This window comes from Boleophthalmus pectinirostris, unplaced genomic scaffold (assembly GCF_026225935.1).
Source record: "Boleophthalmus pectinirostris isolate CB_2022bp ecotype Guang Dong unplaced genomic scaffold, ASM2622593v1 HiC_scaffold_6, whole genome shotgun sequence".
In the NCBI taxonomy this organism is placed as follows: domain Eukaryota; kingdom Metazoa; phylum Chordata; class Actinopteri; order Gobiiformes; family Gobiidae; genus Boleophthalmus; species Boleophthalmus pectinirostris.
Genome location: NW_026571447.1, coordinates 7,418,698 through 7,435,158, shown reverse-complemented (window position 1 = coordinate 7,435,158; position 16,461 = coordinate 7,418,698). Strand labels below are relative to the sequence as shown.

Here is a 16,461-nt window from a genome sequence, read left to right as displayed (position 1 = left end):
TCATTTCCTAGTGAGCCGGAGTGTTGGAGACGTGTGGAGACACTTTTAAAAATATTCCATCCAGTCCTTGTATTTGCAGAGGTCGTTGGTGCTAGGCTAGTGCATGTCAATGGCCATAGTTAGCCTGCCATTAAAAACAGTCTTACCCACTCCACAAAACACCCGAAACAAATCTATTATTACACCAGGCTGTCCGTGTAAATGTGTTGATAGAATAATGTGTGAAATAAAAATTATGTTGCATCATATGAATCGTTGCAGCATGTTGAGGGACTATTTTTTCAGCAGCAACAGAATTATACTTTTTTTTTTTTTTTTTTTTTTTAGTGGCAGGATAACTATGGCCATTGACATGCACTAGCCTAGCACCAGTGACCTCTGCAAATACAAGGACTGGATGGAATATTTAATAAAGTGTCTCCACACGTCTCCAACACTGTCTAACTAGGAAATGAGGTCCTATGTCCAAATTCTGGACTGTCCCTTTAAAAGTGGTCTAACTTTTTGGATGGGTGTCCATCACCTGCTTGTTTCTATGACTGTGTCATTGCTCTGCCTGAAATGTTCCACAATATGACATTAAGCATCTCTACTTTACGAAAATACAACCTTGAGAGGTTAAATTAGAAAGTATAGTCTCTGAAAAGTTGATTTTGTATTACAGATCTGCTTTAACTGATTGAAATCTCTGGCAAATTTAAACATAAATCGATCTTTAAATACTTTGCATCTTCTGTAATATATGGACACTATAGTGTGCCTATTATTTTCCTGCTCCTTTTTGAAATGGCCCATAAGACGTTTGGACAGGAGTGACGGAAGCGGTGATGGGAAAGATGAAAGTAGGAGATGAGTGGGGCTGAGTCCACGCTCATTTATTGGATTATCTTCCAACACCTATAAACGCAGAATCAGCATTGGCTTGGCACTCGCTGGTCTAGTCTAATTTAAACCGATTTTTCAAAATGCATGTGAACCTGGGAACTACGACTTGAGGTACAGTGATTTGAATCTCCCAGATCCAGATAACACATCTGAAGAAATCCATAACCACATCTCATTTCTGTTTCCTCGCTTCGTTCTCCTTGATTCCACTTGTCAATTCTGCAGGAAATGGGTGAGGAAGTCCCGCCCACAGAGAAGACAGCGAAGATGGATGACATAAACTCCTCACTGTGACCACTAAAGTTTGATTGTTTTATCTGATATCCACCTCCTGAAGAGTCCCTCATGTTTACTCTATCATTCTGAGGTTTTCTTTGGGACACTACTTAATATGACACATTTGATTGACAGCAGAAACATGGAGGATCGAGGAGAGGAATCAGGGAGAAGGAAGCGAGGAAAGAGAATTGAGACATATGTACAGCACAGTCTCATTTTACTAGGAGAGGCATTCAACTGCATAAGGTTTGCCCGGGATCCAAAATACGCTCTTCTCCTATTGGTGGGCTTCAGGTGACATCACAACATCCTTTAGGTCTATAATATTTAATACAGATGGGATGGGGCAGCTAACATTTATATTGATAAAATGCAGATTTTGGTTGTAATATAGTGAGTTCTTGGGTCTACTGCTGAATCATCCGGAGTTCAAATGGGAGTGATCGACAGGAGTTGCCAATCTGGGACACACATGGTCCATATCAAAACCAATATAGCTGCTTATGAGAGAGGGAAAAAATGGCATCACAGGGAACTAAAAAAGTCAACTCTGATAATCTGAATCTGGCAGGAGACGCGTCAGAGGGCGTGGGGACCAGACTGATATCCCTCTGCATAAAAAATACAGTGATTTCATTCTGAACTTAATAGGCAACATGAGGAAAACATTAGACATTTGTTTTTGTTTTATTTTATTTTATTATTTGTTTCATTTTTAGATCAGCAGCAATGACTACACCCCCTTGGCTGCGGACGAGCTTGCTACATACAGTTCAATACAAAAAAACATATTTGATCACTCATATACATTCATACACACTACATTCATATGCACTACTCTATATTCAATAGGGGTGTAACGGTATGTGTATTCGTGCCGAACCATTTTGATATGGGATGTTCGCTCAATTGGTGTGTGTTTACATTCCGAGACTACATGTGCAGCTACACAGAGGCTCTGCTCTTTAATATTCACGAAGGAACTCGTCCATGATTGGGGCGGCAGTGTTTCCTGCAACTTTATAGTTACGGTGGCCGCCTTGACTACATCCCTCCGAACCATGTGAATCCTCACAAAAGTACGGTCATCGCGCCCCAACCTCACTTTCGCCTTTTGCCTGCACGGAATCTCTGCCCCTCCCTAAAATTTAGAAAATTGGGTAAAACTTCATGCTGGAACTGTTACTGCTGCGCTTTACTTTTTAAAACGTTTTTACTGTTTACAAGGAATCAATTTTTATAATATTTGTTGCTTATTTGAGAATATTTTATTTAACTTATATGTTATTTTCCTGTTTGTATAATGTTAAAACAAATTGTTAGTTTAATAAACACACAAACAACAAGCAAATGGTTTTGCATTTTGTTCCCATACTGTACCGAAAATGAAACAAACCGTGACCTCAAAAGTGAAGTATGTACTGAACCTTGATTTTTGTACCGTTACATCCCTAATATTCATACACAGACAACATAAGTGAAGTGTCTTTGCTCAAGGACACAACAATAGTATGTACTGGCGCTGACTAGGATCAATCACTGGCAGTGCTGGGAAGGCTGTGTAACTTTTAAACAATGTGACTAACACTAAGAAACAGTGTGTGATTCACCTGTGCAGAGTTGTGCTTTCCAGTCTGTGAACAATAAAGTAACTTCTTAAATGAATGTAGAGAATGGGCCAGTGGTCATGGCATTTACGCATAATGAGCCCCTGTAGAGTCAGCAGAGCTTAGGTGCTTTGAGATCACAAAGCAAATATCTGGGAACACAACCTCCCTGAGCTCCGCACACACACGATTCAAAACAGAGGAGGAGGTCTAAACCCTCTGACTTACAGTATATCCTAATTATGTTTAAAAGAAAGTTATAACATCTCATTTGAAGCCAGTAAATGCCTCTAGAGTACTTGTTTTATGCAACCTAAAAAGGCTATTTCACTCCCTGGTCTGCCGAAACCACACTCTTTTATAATCCTTTACAGAGAAATGTGGGTCTGGAACCATATTCTGTCTTTGTGATTCCAGATCAGCAGTTAAACAAATCAGAGAAACACAAGGTCCATTTGTCTGAAGTAAGGACAGTTGTTTTACTCCATGGCCTCTTTCCAGAACCTTATGCATTTAAATAGAGGAATGGAGGACTGGCTGTTCAGGCAACTATATCGCACTAATGCAATTGTAAATGAATAATCGTGCTGAGCTGAATGTATTTTAGTAGAATTATACTACTCTAAATGTTCGCTGACATCAAAGTTTTACAAATGAGTGACTTTGAATGTATGTAAAAGGTGAATTGTGTAACTTTTCTGGTGAAGGGTCTGCCAAATGCTTTTCTTCATGGAGATGTTATCGCTTTGTCTGGAATGTTTCGCAGTATGCCATTAAGGCTACGTTTATATGATGACTGTCTAAACAGAAGATGCAAAAGTAGCGCTGCGTCTTCACTTTTTATTCCGCGAGCTGTTGACGAGCGTTTTCAGGAGGAAATCTGCGTGCATACAGTGATGCAAAAGTGTGTGGAATTCGATTGGGTATGCATGCCAGGCGGCTAGGTGGTGACGCTAGGTGGTGATGTATGTGACGTAAACGTGTACATGAGTTTTGCGTCTTGGGCCGTGTAGACAGAAAAGCTACTGCGGAGAGTATTGAACTTTTCCATTCTGGAGGGTGGTTTCAGATTTTTGCTTTTTGAAACACCAAAATGCCGTCACCGTCTAAACAAAAAGCACTTCCGATAAAATCTTTTGCCGTTTTTACCCGCAAGTGTTCTCATGTAAACAGGCCCAAGCTTTTCTATCTTTATGGAGACCTAACCAGACCAAGTTACAAGTCAGATCTGTGGAGACCCCGCTCAATCAGAATGCCTGTTTTTCTGAGCTATAAACCCACCCGCAATTGAGTATGGAATAAATACTGTGGAACATCCCAGGCAGAGCAGTTACATATCCATAGAAACCAAAAATTTTCCTCATAGGTAGAGGAATCTTCTGCATTTGACCCATCCTTCAATCCCGCTGGGACAACCAACCATAGTCTTGGTCATAACTAATATAGCTGGAGGATTTTAAGGTTTAAATCTAAATATTATGCATAATTGACTCTTGTGTGCTTTACACCATGTTATAATGTTTCCCCAAAACTTACCTGGAGTTGTGTTTTGTTTCATTCACAGATGTAAGTAATGGTTTATTGATAGTCTGTCTACATACCAGACCTCAAAATGCTCTATTCCATCTTGTGATGTCACGTATTGGTAGTTGCCTTTTACCTTTTAATTTAGTAGATATTGGAAATTGCAGAGCTGAAATTATTCAAATGATTCTGGTGAAGGTGTATGGAGTTTAAAAACACATTAGAACACTTATTGTATTACCACCTGGCATCACAAGGTGGACCATGGTGTTTTCTGTTAGAAAAACTCAGCCTAAATATGCAGGGTTTGTGAGTTAAACATGTCAACTTAACAAAACACAACTCCAGGTCTGTTTTGACAAAGAAACAGCATTATAACTAGTCAGGCTGGTGCCACCTAGTGCCCTCTGCTCAGTTTAATTTCTCTCCCGTGATTAGGTCAGGAATAGAAATACACTAGATGATTTGCAAGCACCCTGGAAGTGCAAGTCCGGGCAGCAGCCAATCAGCCAAGAGCCATACATTCTGTGTTGGCAGCGATTCCCAAGATCGAGGATTTAAAGCCGGAATAAAGAGAGAATTTTTGGTGAATTTTACCAAGGGGAAATATGTTATTGCCCTTCTTCCTACAGGATTTGGGAAAAGCTTAATATATGAGTTAGCCCCGTTAGCGCCGCATTACATACATCACGACCAAATAGCAGCGATTGGTTAAATAAGAAAAGTACCTGCCTACCGTCGAGAGAACAAATCCTAAGGCTGCGAGGTCAGACAGTTTCCACGAAGTGAAACCGGTTGATGAATCAGGCTACATTATAACATAGATCAGAAAACATTGTAATATGGGTCCTTTAATTATGGTGCTCGAAACTCTCCCAGAAACGGCATATAATTATTGCATATTTTATTATTTATATCTTTCCCTTTTAAATATTTCTCGTTAAAAAATATAGGTATGAATAGGAAAAAAAAGTTTAAAAAATTAAACTATGTGTAGGTTTATTTCTTTATTTTTTACAGTTACACAAAAATGTTGTAAATGTACCTGTTTTCAGAAATATTTTAATAGACATGATAAGAAGAAGAAACTGTCTATATGATATGCGGTGTAATATAAAGTTACATAACACTCGCTGCTCTTATCTCCGCGCTGTTTTGGTTAGCCGTCTACATTTTAACCCTCCACTCCTCCTCTCGTGCTTTTTAAACCCATTTCCAAACGCCTGCCCGAGCTCTCGTACTGTCAACTCATTTATTAGACATCCTGGTGTTTAGACGTTCAACATCTGGACGGGGCGGGGCCTGCGTAACCGCTCCAAAACCTCTCCGCCAATCCGACCCGACCCACGTCTCTCATCTCGCCCGTCATTGGCTCGAGCACCTGTCAAAAAGCGTTGGGGGGCGGGTCTTGTTCGCCTGCCGGAGTGTTGTGATTCCAGCCTGACTTCAGTCTTGTCACAGCGGTGGAGGAGGGCGCCTTTTCACCGCTACTGGGAATACTATCCGCTCCGGCGACGCAAACTACGCGTAAACTAACTACGGCTGCATTTACCAGCGCGGTTTTACGCATCCATCTCGACGTGAATATCCTTTCTTTGACTCTACGACGTTTTGTCTCCGGGAAACAAAGGGAATAAGGTAATAAAAACGATCGGTTTCAGGTTGCAGTAGTTGGCAGAGAGTTGCGTGTGCCGCAGCTGTGCCGTACGTACTTGGCTAATTAGGAGTTTTTGGCGTTGCCGCGAGATACCAAATTAAAAAGTTGAACGCTGGAACTGCTAGTTTTCACTAATTTGGAGTGTCATTGTAATCCCTGAGATTTTCCACCGCTGATTTGTAGTAAAATTGCATGTCTTGCATAAGCCATTTGCGGGTTTGGAGCTTGTTTATAACGGTACCTTCCTTATCAATTAGAAGAGATGATTTTAAAACGCATTTATCACGCTTTTAATCAGTGCAATTTCATATTTTTTTTACGCATTTCTTTAACGCTTTAATAACTTGCTTATTTTGCATCTAAACAAACATACTGTAATTGTTGTTGTCTTAGTATTTTGTTCTAAATTGCACGATAAGTTGTGACAATCACGCGTCAAACACCGCTGTTCATTAAACGCGCTGTTCTCTTTTATTACGCGCGAATTCCCGCTAATTTGACACGTTTTTACGACGAAAAACACCCCGCGTTCTATTCCTTGTCTGTCAAAGCTCAGGATTCTGCGTATAGGGACGGATCAGAACTTGGACAATGCATTTCTAGTTATTTCGGAGCCATATTATCCGCTTGTGACAGCATAATAGAAGGAACAATGATGACTGTGCTGTATCTGAAACTGTCTGTAGCGTGTACGGTTTGCGTGCAAAACGATGCTTGTTGTCTGGTAGTTTTGTTGTCTTCATGCCAAACTTGCAAGCAGAAAGCGATGAGATCATTGTTCTACAGGTCCGAGGTTTTTTTTTTTTTTTTTTGCTCGCAGGATTGGAGTAGCGAAGCGAACAAGCGTACAGCCAGACCGATGTGAACTTAAAGAGGACATATGGTGATTTTTGTTGTGCATTTAGTATTGAACTGTAACGTATTTACATTGGTATTTTATGTTTGGTTCATTGTAAATCGCAATATTGATCGAAAACGACGTAATAATAGAAAGTGGTTCACTGAGTTTCTGTGTAAAATTGCAGAATTGGTCGGTCCCCGCGTCTTCGTGGTGACGCTTTACCGTGACAGATTTCTTATTTACTTGCTTTTATTGTTGAGAATCGCCGATGTGACATTTTTGAATCTTAAATTTATGACCTGGTGCTTGAATTTTTAAAATAATTTGAAGTAAGTTATCCACAGAGCAGTAGGTGGAGATGGGGGTTAGGCAGGATAATGCAAGAATACTCAAACATGCATGAGCTGAAAAATATCGAAATTTTTATATATTGATACTAAACAATACCAAAAGTAATGTTGAAACTGAAAAAAAGTAGTCTTATAGAACTAGTAAGACCAAAAAAAGAAAATAAATGCTATAATTTTCAGTTTAGAATTACAGTATTTAAAAAGAAAAAAAAAAAAAGAAAAAAAGCTTTTAAAATGATCATTTAGGCATCAAAATCGGTATTGAGTCTATGTTAAGGTATGTTAAGGTCTTATGTTGAGTAAAAATGCAATATGGCTAAAGATGCACTATGTAACTTTTTTGTTCGGGGTCCGTCATCTGCTTGTTTCTATAGATTTGTCATTGCTGTGCCTGGAATGTTCCACAGTATGACATTAAACAGCTCTAGTTTAAATTTATTCAATTACAGGTGGTTTTATAGCTCAAAAACACCTAAAAGAACATGCATTCTTCCTCTCCATAGATCTGACCTGTAACTTGGTCTGGTTTGCTTTCCATGAAAATAGAAATGTTTTACCGTATTGTGAAAAATTCCAGACAAAGCAGTTAACATCTCATAGTCATTTAGAAAAGCATTTCACGAACCCTCCACCAGAAAAGTTACGCAACGCACCTTTTAAAAGCTCATAAAAGTTGTGTCATGGCTCCTTTAAATATGAACTTGAGATGAGAATGCGATGTATTTCTTACTCTTCTAGGATTCCCCGGGGTCTGTGCTTGCTCCGAGTTGCTTTGTTGTGTAATAGAAGCTGGGCTGCAGGCGTATAGGGCTTATGGGGACGCTGGTCTGCTCCCCTCTCCCTGGGCGCGTATTCGATTTCAGATGAGCCCAAGAACATTTCAACAATAAATAAATCTCTATGTAGAAACAAACAGCATTTTGTACAGAATTCAATTTAGTTGTGTTTTTTTCTCATAGCTGAAAGGGAGAGTTGTTTTGCTACTTGAACTTCTAAAAAAGTCTTAAGGCGAGCGCAGGCCTGGTTAAAGTTTTTGCTTCTGCTTTGCTTATGATTCTGGGGGGAAAAAATAGAAATACGGTTTTACTGAAGGATTGCGATTAGAAGCCTCATATGTTTTTAAAGTCAAGTGAAACAGAAAACGCACACCAAAGTTCTCGTAGAGGTGCAAACGCAACCAACAGCTATTTAAAAGTGAAAAAATTGCATTGCACACTCAGACGGCCGATGTCCAAAAGCTTTTTTTATTTTTAAATTCTGTTTCAGCAAAAAGCCTTCATCAGATCATTTTTCTTGCTTTGAACCACAGTATACAAAATGGTTGCCGGTGCAGGTGCTCATATCCCCACCGACGAATGGGAGGTCCCAAAGTGAGGTTACCCAGTGAGATCAGCCCACTCTACAACTAGAAAAACTGTTAGATATTTACATAAACACATCTCATAAAATACAAAAATAGTTTGACCATATCACAAAAAGCATCTTAGGTCAAAGTCCACATTAAATCTGTGGGGAGCAAGAGTCTTAAGTTGGTGAATCCAGAAATGCTCTCTTTTTGAGACTCCCTCCCCTAGAGGGCAGTTTTACATGTTTATTGCCAATATATCTTAAGGAAGAGCTGGGATGGTTGAAATCTACAAAATGAGCTGCCACAGGATAATAGTTCATATTTTTACATCTGATGGTACTTCTATGCTCTGCAGTACATGTTTTTAAAGCCCTGCTTTGTTTTACCCACAGAGGCTTTACCACAGGAGCAGATGATCATATAAATGACAGATTCAGTATTACAGGATGTAATTCCTTTGAGTATTTCTTTTCCAGTGTGAGGATCCTTAAAGCTGTTGCAGCGATAGGTGTAGTAGCACTGACTGCACCCACCACAGCGGTGATTACCATCAGGGATAGGAGTCAAAGTAGTTTGGACTGATGTAGTCTGGTTTGGAGGAAGGTAGGAATGTACCATTCTGTCTCTAAGGTTTCTTCCTCTTTTCTACACCACTAGGGGTCTTTTAAAAGCCACACCCAATGAAGGGTCAGTTTGTAATATATAGAAATTTTTAGTTATGATGTTTTTAAGTTATTTTACTGGTTTTGATTACACAGTTGTGAATATAATACACTTTTTGGCAACGACCGTAAGAAAATTAGAGCTTGATTTACATTTTCTTTGTGGCACCATCATTCAAAATACATTTCTTATAACCTTCTTTGTTCTTTGTCATCACATTGCTTAAATTTCTTACAAAATCATTTATATTTGAATATGTATATTCTTTTAAGCCTTCAGAACTGGCTATATGGGAAACTTTTTTGAGAGGAAGTGGATGATTTGAGTCGGCTCTAAGGAATGAGTTTTAACGGTAGGCTTTTTATATAAGTCTGTATACAGTGGATTCCCCTCTCTGATGATCCACAAATCCAAAAAGCTCAAGTGCTGTTGATAATAATCCATGGTTAAACATATAAATGCTATTTGCTCGTCTCCATGGAGATGAGTAAATAGCAGGCACTCCACCTTTAGAAGTTACATAGTTCAGCTTTAAAAGACTAAAAATGTCTTCTTCCAGTGGCTTTCCAAGGCTTTTTAAAAGGAAAAACCAGCATTTCTTCAATTACAGCATCTCTGTAACATAGTAAAATATATCTCGTAATTATAACATACTGTGTGATTTTACATATCGTTGCATACCTACTCTACCTTTTTGTTAGTAATTTTTCAATATTTCCCCGTTTTTCCCTGGTTGCTTGGGTGATTGCAGCTCGGAACAACCCTAAGCAAATAGCGAATCTTACATAGTGGAGTTTTAAAACAACTAAAAAGTCAAAAATGTTCTTCCAAGGTCTGAACTCTGCTCCAAACCACACACTTTCACTGACAGAGAGCTGGCTGTAGATCTCTCAATAAAAGACTCTTACGTATTATGGACGTTTAGAAACGATTGAAGCAGTTTGAACTAAATCTAGATTATTTGCACAGCTCTACCTGACTTGTCAACATTTCCAACGTTTTTCTCTGGTTGCTTGGGTGATTGCAGCCCGGAGGAGGCCACCAACAGCTTGCGGTGATGTTGTTGTACAGTGACTGTGCAGCCCAGAGGACACGGTGGTGCGGTTTGAGGGTGGCTGGTTCGTGCTAGCGCTGGAGAGGAGAATAAACAAGGCCTTTGTCATTGTGTGTGAAAGTGGTGCATGTTCGCAAGTGGAAGTGTAAGGAGGCTGTTTATGGTGTTTAATGTAGGGAAACATGACCTAAGCTTGGGTTTTGTTCATTCCCGGCTGTGGCTAAGTCTGTGCCAATAAGGATAAGAATACCTGTATCATAAAAAGGTTGAATGTTTGAGAAGTGCAATAGCGTAGTGATGATTTAAGAAGATGTTGTTGGTATCTTCAACCCTTTTTCTGTTCTATAGGTGATACCTTTAGCCCTAGTCAATACCCAGAAATAAAGGAAAGGTGTAGAAAAAAAATAAATAAAAAATTAACAGCCCAATTAAAAGAACTGTGTGTAGCTTGCTCTCTTACACTTAAAAAAAAAATGCACTAAAACTTGTGTGTGTCGTCTTTTCTCAGTATATGGACAAGTCATACCTCATGTAAAAACTCAGAACCTCCAGATTTCCCTCCCTGAGCTGCAGAGGCTGCACTAGCACTGATTCATGACTGACTGTAGGTGCTGGGGTTTAGGCAGTGACTGTTCAGATGAGAAATTTTTTTTTTTTTTTTAGATTTGGGCTATGTTTATATGATGACGGTCTGAAAAGAAGACGCAAACGTGGCGTCGCGTCTTCACTTTATATTCCACGTTTAGACGAGCATTTTTGGGAGGAAATCAGTGTACATACGGTGACGGAAAAGTGTGTGGAATTCGAGTTGGGTATACATGCCAGGAGGTTAATTGGTGGCTCTAGGTGGTGGTGTATGTGACGTAAACGTGTACGCGACCTGAGCAGATCTGACCAGAGTTTTGCGTCTTGGGCAGTGTAGATGGGAACGCTACGGCGGAGTGTATTCAACATTTCCACTCTGAAGGGTGGTGTCAGATTTTTTCGTTTTTAAGCCCCAAAAACGGCGTCACCGTCTAACCGGAAACGAAACGGAAAAATATTTTGTCGTTTTTACCCACGAGCATTGTTGTGCAAACAGGCACTTTAAACCAAGGGAATTTCAGCGCTAAAACTCCCAAAGCAACCCAAATGACACTCATGTGAGACTCATTCTGCTTTCTGATCAGATAATCTCATCTTGAGAACCAAAATATGAAATTATAACTTCACATCACTTGAAGCAATAATTCAGTTTGAACTTGTTTACCTTGTATCCATAGACACTGATAGATCAATTTGATGAACTTTGAAATCAAAGTCTTGCATACAGTTCCTTTAAGGTGATGACTACTTAAATTTGGTGTACTACGGAACTTTTCTGGTGGAGAGTTCATAACGTGCTTGTCTCCATGGAGATGTTATTGCTTCATCTAGAGTGTTACACAGTATGGCATTAAACAAATCCATCTAGCGTTTATTCATTACGGGTGTTTCGGGTACTCAAAAATACGGTAATTCTCTCTGTGAATAAGGTCGCCTCTCCACAGATCTGACCTGTAGTGCAGCCTATAGTCGACTCCCTTGAGATAGATACGTTTAATCTCCACTGTGGAGCATTTTAGACAAAGCAATAACATCTCCATGAATATAAGCAGTTGACGAAACCTCCACAAGAAAAATTCAGCAATACTCCATTTAATAGCCGTGATTGAAAGCCTAGGCAATTTTCCATACCAACAACTGTTCTATTGAGACTAAATAACATACCAGTCAGCATAAGTCTTCAGTCTCCAGTAGAAGTCCAGTGATTTTAAGAGCATATGTAACACAAGCCGTTTCATAACGCCAATTGAATGCAGGCTTTGTCAGTAAAAGCAGTACATTATAAAAGTCGCCTCCAGTGTATCCTTGCATATGAATTGTTTCCTTTGATAACCCCTGCTGGTATTACATGAGGTCAGTGTCATTATAATTCATAACAGACAACCCATAATCTTGTTTCCCATCTCTTTTATCCAAGTAGACACACAAGCCCTCAAAACATGAAGTGTTCACTGAGATCAAACATCGATGGAGCAGGTGAGATCTAGTGCGATACAGAGCCGTATTTCACTTTCCTCTACAGGCCGTTCACTCTGCTCAGTCGGTTAGCGCAGTTTTTGTTTTACTAACTTAACCAAAAAGTTACACAGTGTATCTTTGAGAGTCCATTACCTGCTTGTTTCTATGGATATGCCATTGCTTTGCCTGGAATGTTCCACAGTATGACATTAAACAGCTCTTTTTTACATATATTTCAATTACAGGTGGTTTTATAACTCAAAAATACTCATAAAAATCTTAAGAATCCCTGATTCTGACTGTCAGTGTGGATTGCCTCTCCACAGATCTGAACTGTAACTTGGTCTGGTTTGATCTCCATAAAGATAGAAAATAAGGCTGTGCAATTAATTGAATTTTGATCGTGATTTCGATTTGTGTGTCAGACCATCTCCAAACCTATATAGTTGAGTTGATCAATAGCTTGACAAAGTTTGTACTTTTTTATACAATTGTAAAGTATATTTAATTTTTTAAATATGGAGATTGTAGAACAGCTGGATATAGTTTGTTTCGGATACATTTATGTTTTTCTATGCCTTATTTCATGTTCAAAGTATATTTTATTAATTTTGTTTTATACATTATACAGGTAAATATTTGTAGCCTATTTTTGAGAGAGAAATGCTGAATAAATGCATTGTGTAACTAAAAAATAATAGTTTGAAAAATTTGTGGTTTCAGTATTAACCAAAATAATTGTGATAATGATTTTTTCCATAATCGAGCAAGCCTAATTGAAAGGTTTAAAGCCATACTGTGAAACATTAGACAAAGCAATAACTTCTCAATGAAGAAAAGCATTTCACGGACCTTCCACCAGAAAAGTTACACAATTCACCTTTTTAAATGTTTTCACAGACCCCAATCAACAGTTTTATCCTGGTGCTTTCGAATGCCCGAAGCTCGCATTTTCTTTATGTTCAGAGGTGACATAACTTCACTGTCTCCCATTCAGCAGTGACCATGGCGATAGGCTTTAATTAACGTTTTAATTAAACGGAATTGCTGTCTTGTTATATCCTTATAGATTACAGCAGATGGCAAAGGATGGCGCTGGTCGCTTTGACAACAGTGGCATTGTCCTTTTATCCTCGAGCATGCTTTTGTGTATTATTGAAAATATCACGCAGTTTAGAATTTCAGTAGAATTTGAATGAGGGCAGTATGACAAAACTGTTAACCAAGTTTGTATTGTCCTCATTCAAGCTAGTTTCATGAATCCAATATCGCCTTCTCTGAGTGCTCAAAAGTACCCTGTTTGCATTTTGCCTGAATTGTTGCGTCACAGATAAAATGTCCATAAACAATCATCAATGAACTCTTTCTGCTTTCACATAGTTTACAATGAATGAATGGCTGTATTTAGCCTGATTCATCAGCTGGTTTCACTTTGTAGAAACTGTCGAGCAGCGTTTGAATTAATTCGCTCGTCGTTAGGTGGGTACTTTTTTATTTAACCAACCAACCAACTAATGGGGCTAACTGGTATATTAAGCTTTTCCCAAATTCTGTAGAAAGAAGTGCAATAACTTTCCTCTTGATAAAATTCACTAAATATTCTCTTTGTTCAGCCTTTTAAATCCTCAATCTCGGGAATCGTTGCCAACAGAGAATGTATGGCTCTTCGCTGATTAGCTGGTGTCTGAACTCTTACTTCTGGGGTTTTTGCGAACCGTCTACAGTATTTCGATTCCTGACCTAGGCGCTGGAGAGAAATGAAATTGAGCAGAGCCACTAGGTAGACATAATTTTAAGTTAAGCACCAGAAAGGAGAAGTTGGTGAATTAGCTGAATATTTTGTATATTTTGGTATTTATATCTAAAACTGCAGATTAAACCTGGAGTTGTTTTTTCTATCATTCACTGATGCTTGACTAAACCTTTTAAGTCTCCAAAGCTCAAAATGCTCTGTTCCACCTTGTGATGTCATGTCGTGGTCATTTTCAAGCCAAACAACTACCTTTTTACCTTTTAGTTCAGTTGAGATTGGCAATTCTGGGGCTGAAATCATCCAAATGATTCTAGTGAAAGTGTATCGAGTTTGAAAACACATTGAAACACTTCCTTTATTACCACATGGCATCACAAGGCTGAGTATTTTCAGTTTGAGAAAAGAACCTAAATATGCAGCGTTTGTGTGTGTGTGAATGAAACGGAACACAACTGCAGGTCTGTTTGTGACGAGGAAACAACATTTTGAACACAGATCCAAAAATAGAGTAATATGGGCCCTTTAAATTCAGTTAATTGCTCAGTTTTTGTAGGTGACTGTGCAAAAAAAAAAGTGCGCGTGACTCATGCATTTTTATATCGTTTAAAGCATTTGTCATCTCTTCTGCTCGGTACAGTACAGGTGAAGTTCACTCTCCTCGGCAGTTTGTCTCATTCCCACGCCCGCTATGTTTAGTCCCGCTGGAGATCTATATTCTCCTCTTGTGAGCGCCTGCCTCCCACGCCGACAATGCTCTCCTCTATCTGTGACTCGTGTTTTTTTTTTTTTTTTTTTTTTTTTAATTTCCTTCAAAACACCATTAGCACAAGCCCCGTTCTGCTGACTAGCCTCCGCATTCATTTTATTCATTTCACCAGCACGGCTGAAACTCCGCCAGTCCGAGCCCCCGATATAGGTTCGCCGCTCAGTTAGCGAGCTTAATGGTGCATTTACCCCGCGCTGTAATTTTATTTCCTATTTCCACTCCTGCGCTTGCGTTTTTAGTTGGAAGTGACAAGAGGCTGGCGCTGGCGGTGGTGTGGCGGCGGGCGGGTCAGGCGGGCAGGCGGGCGGTAGGGGTCCCGGGCTCGTATACGCCGTCTGCAGTAATGGGCCGCTGGGTAATGGCGGTTGAAATAGGCTCCCGACTGCAGCCGAGGGACGGGGGCCCACGGGGGGACATTCAGCTCGTTTTCATTTACACTATTGACATCAAGTGGCAGATATAAGAATGTGAAACGTGCTCGCAGATACACAGTTAGTTCAGATCGCTCCGGAGTTTGATGGGGACCGTGAAAGAAAAGTTTGAGTAAGCGATTCACTGACTCATTTGAAGTACGTTATAGGCATGGGACAAGGTCTCGTGAGACAAAATTGCCCCGAGATTGTGCACACATGCTGAAAATTATCTCATGAGATGTTTTTTTTACCACATTTTTATGTTTGGATTGGATACAGAAATGGAGTTAAGTACTGGTGAGTTAATTTTTTTTTTTGATAGGCTGTAGTCCCAAAAGCTGCTACTACAAAATGGCCAAAAAATTTAAGTAAATCAAAAATGATGAGGCCAAAATTGGGAACTGGATTGCACAATTCATGTATTATAATGAATGTCAAAATCTTGTTTTGTCTCGTTCTTGTAAATCCAACCGCTTATCTAGTCTCGTGTTATGGAAATTGTATCTCATCCCACCTTTGTTAATTTGAACTATGGCTGCACAATATATCGCACAAATATTGAGATCGCAAAAATGTCGAGATCACAATCGTGACCAATGCAATAATAGATATAGCTAGAAAATATATCATAACAGTTGTCTTTCATTTGAAGTAGCGTTATGTATTAATTTGAAGTAGGGCTGTACAATATATTTCAAAAATATTGATCACAATCTTGGCTGATGCAGAGATCAATATGGCAAGAAAATTTACTTAGTCCAGGTCATTTCAGTGTGATGTTTGATGAGGACGATGAGCCAGTGAGTTTTGGCTGATGCAGTGAGACGGCTTGAAAATATTTCCTAATACTGGAAAATAAAATGGACAAAAAGGCAGATTTTATTCAAGTGGCCGATATAAGAATATGAAAAGCACTCAGACAATTTAGTTGGTTCAAATCGCTCCAAAGTTTGATGGGGACGATGAGATGGCTATGCAAACTTTTCTTTTCATTTGAAGTGGTGTTGTATGTTAATTTTGACGCAAGGTTGTGCAGTATATTGTGAAAATATCGAGATCACAAAGGCTGGCTGATGCAATGGTAGATATAGGAGGAAAATCTAACGTAACCACACAAAGTTCTGCATTTTACAGAAGTGTATTGGAAAGTAGAAAGCACAGAAAGGCAGATTTTGATTCAAGTTTTTTTCTTATTATTAGAGATCGATTGATATGGGTTTTTTCATGGCCAATGGCGATACCAATTGTTTAGAATCCAGAACATCCAATGGCCGATAA

General features: G+C 39.2%; 1 protein-coding gene across 2 annotated transcripts in view; it reads left to right on the top strand.

Annotated features, from left to right (window-relative positions):
- The window catches only part of sema6e (sema domain, transmembrane domain (TM), and cytoplasmic domain, (semaphorin) 6E), a 501,529-nt gene that overhangs the window by 4,846 nt on the left and 480,222 nt on the right, over positions 1-16,461 (top strand). The window contains exon 1 of one of the 2 annotated variants that reach the window (XM_020924606.2): positions 5,763-5,933. The exons of the other annotated variant lie outside the window; for it this stretch is intronic. The gene's annotated coding sequence lies outside the window, so the exon portion shown is untranslated. Of the gene's footprint in view, positions 1-5,762; positions 5,934-16,461 lie in introns of those variants that run through there. 2 annotated transcript variants of the gene reach the window in all.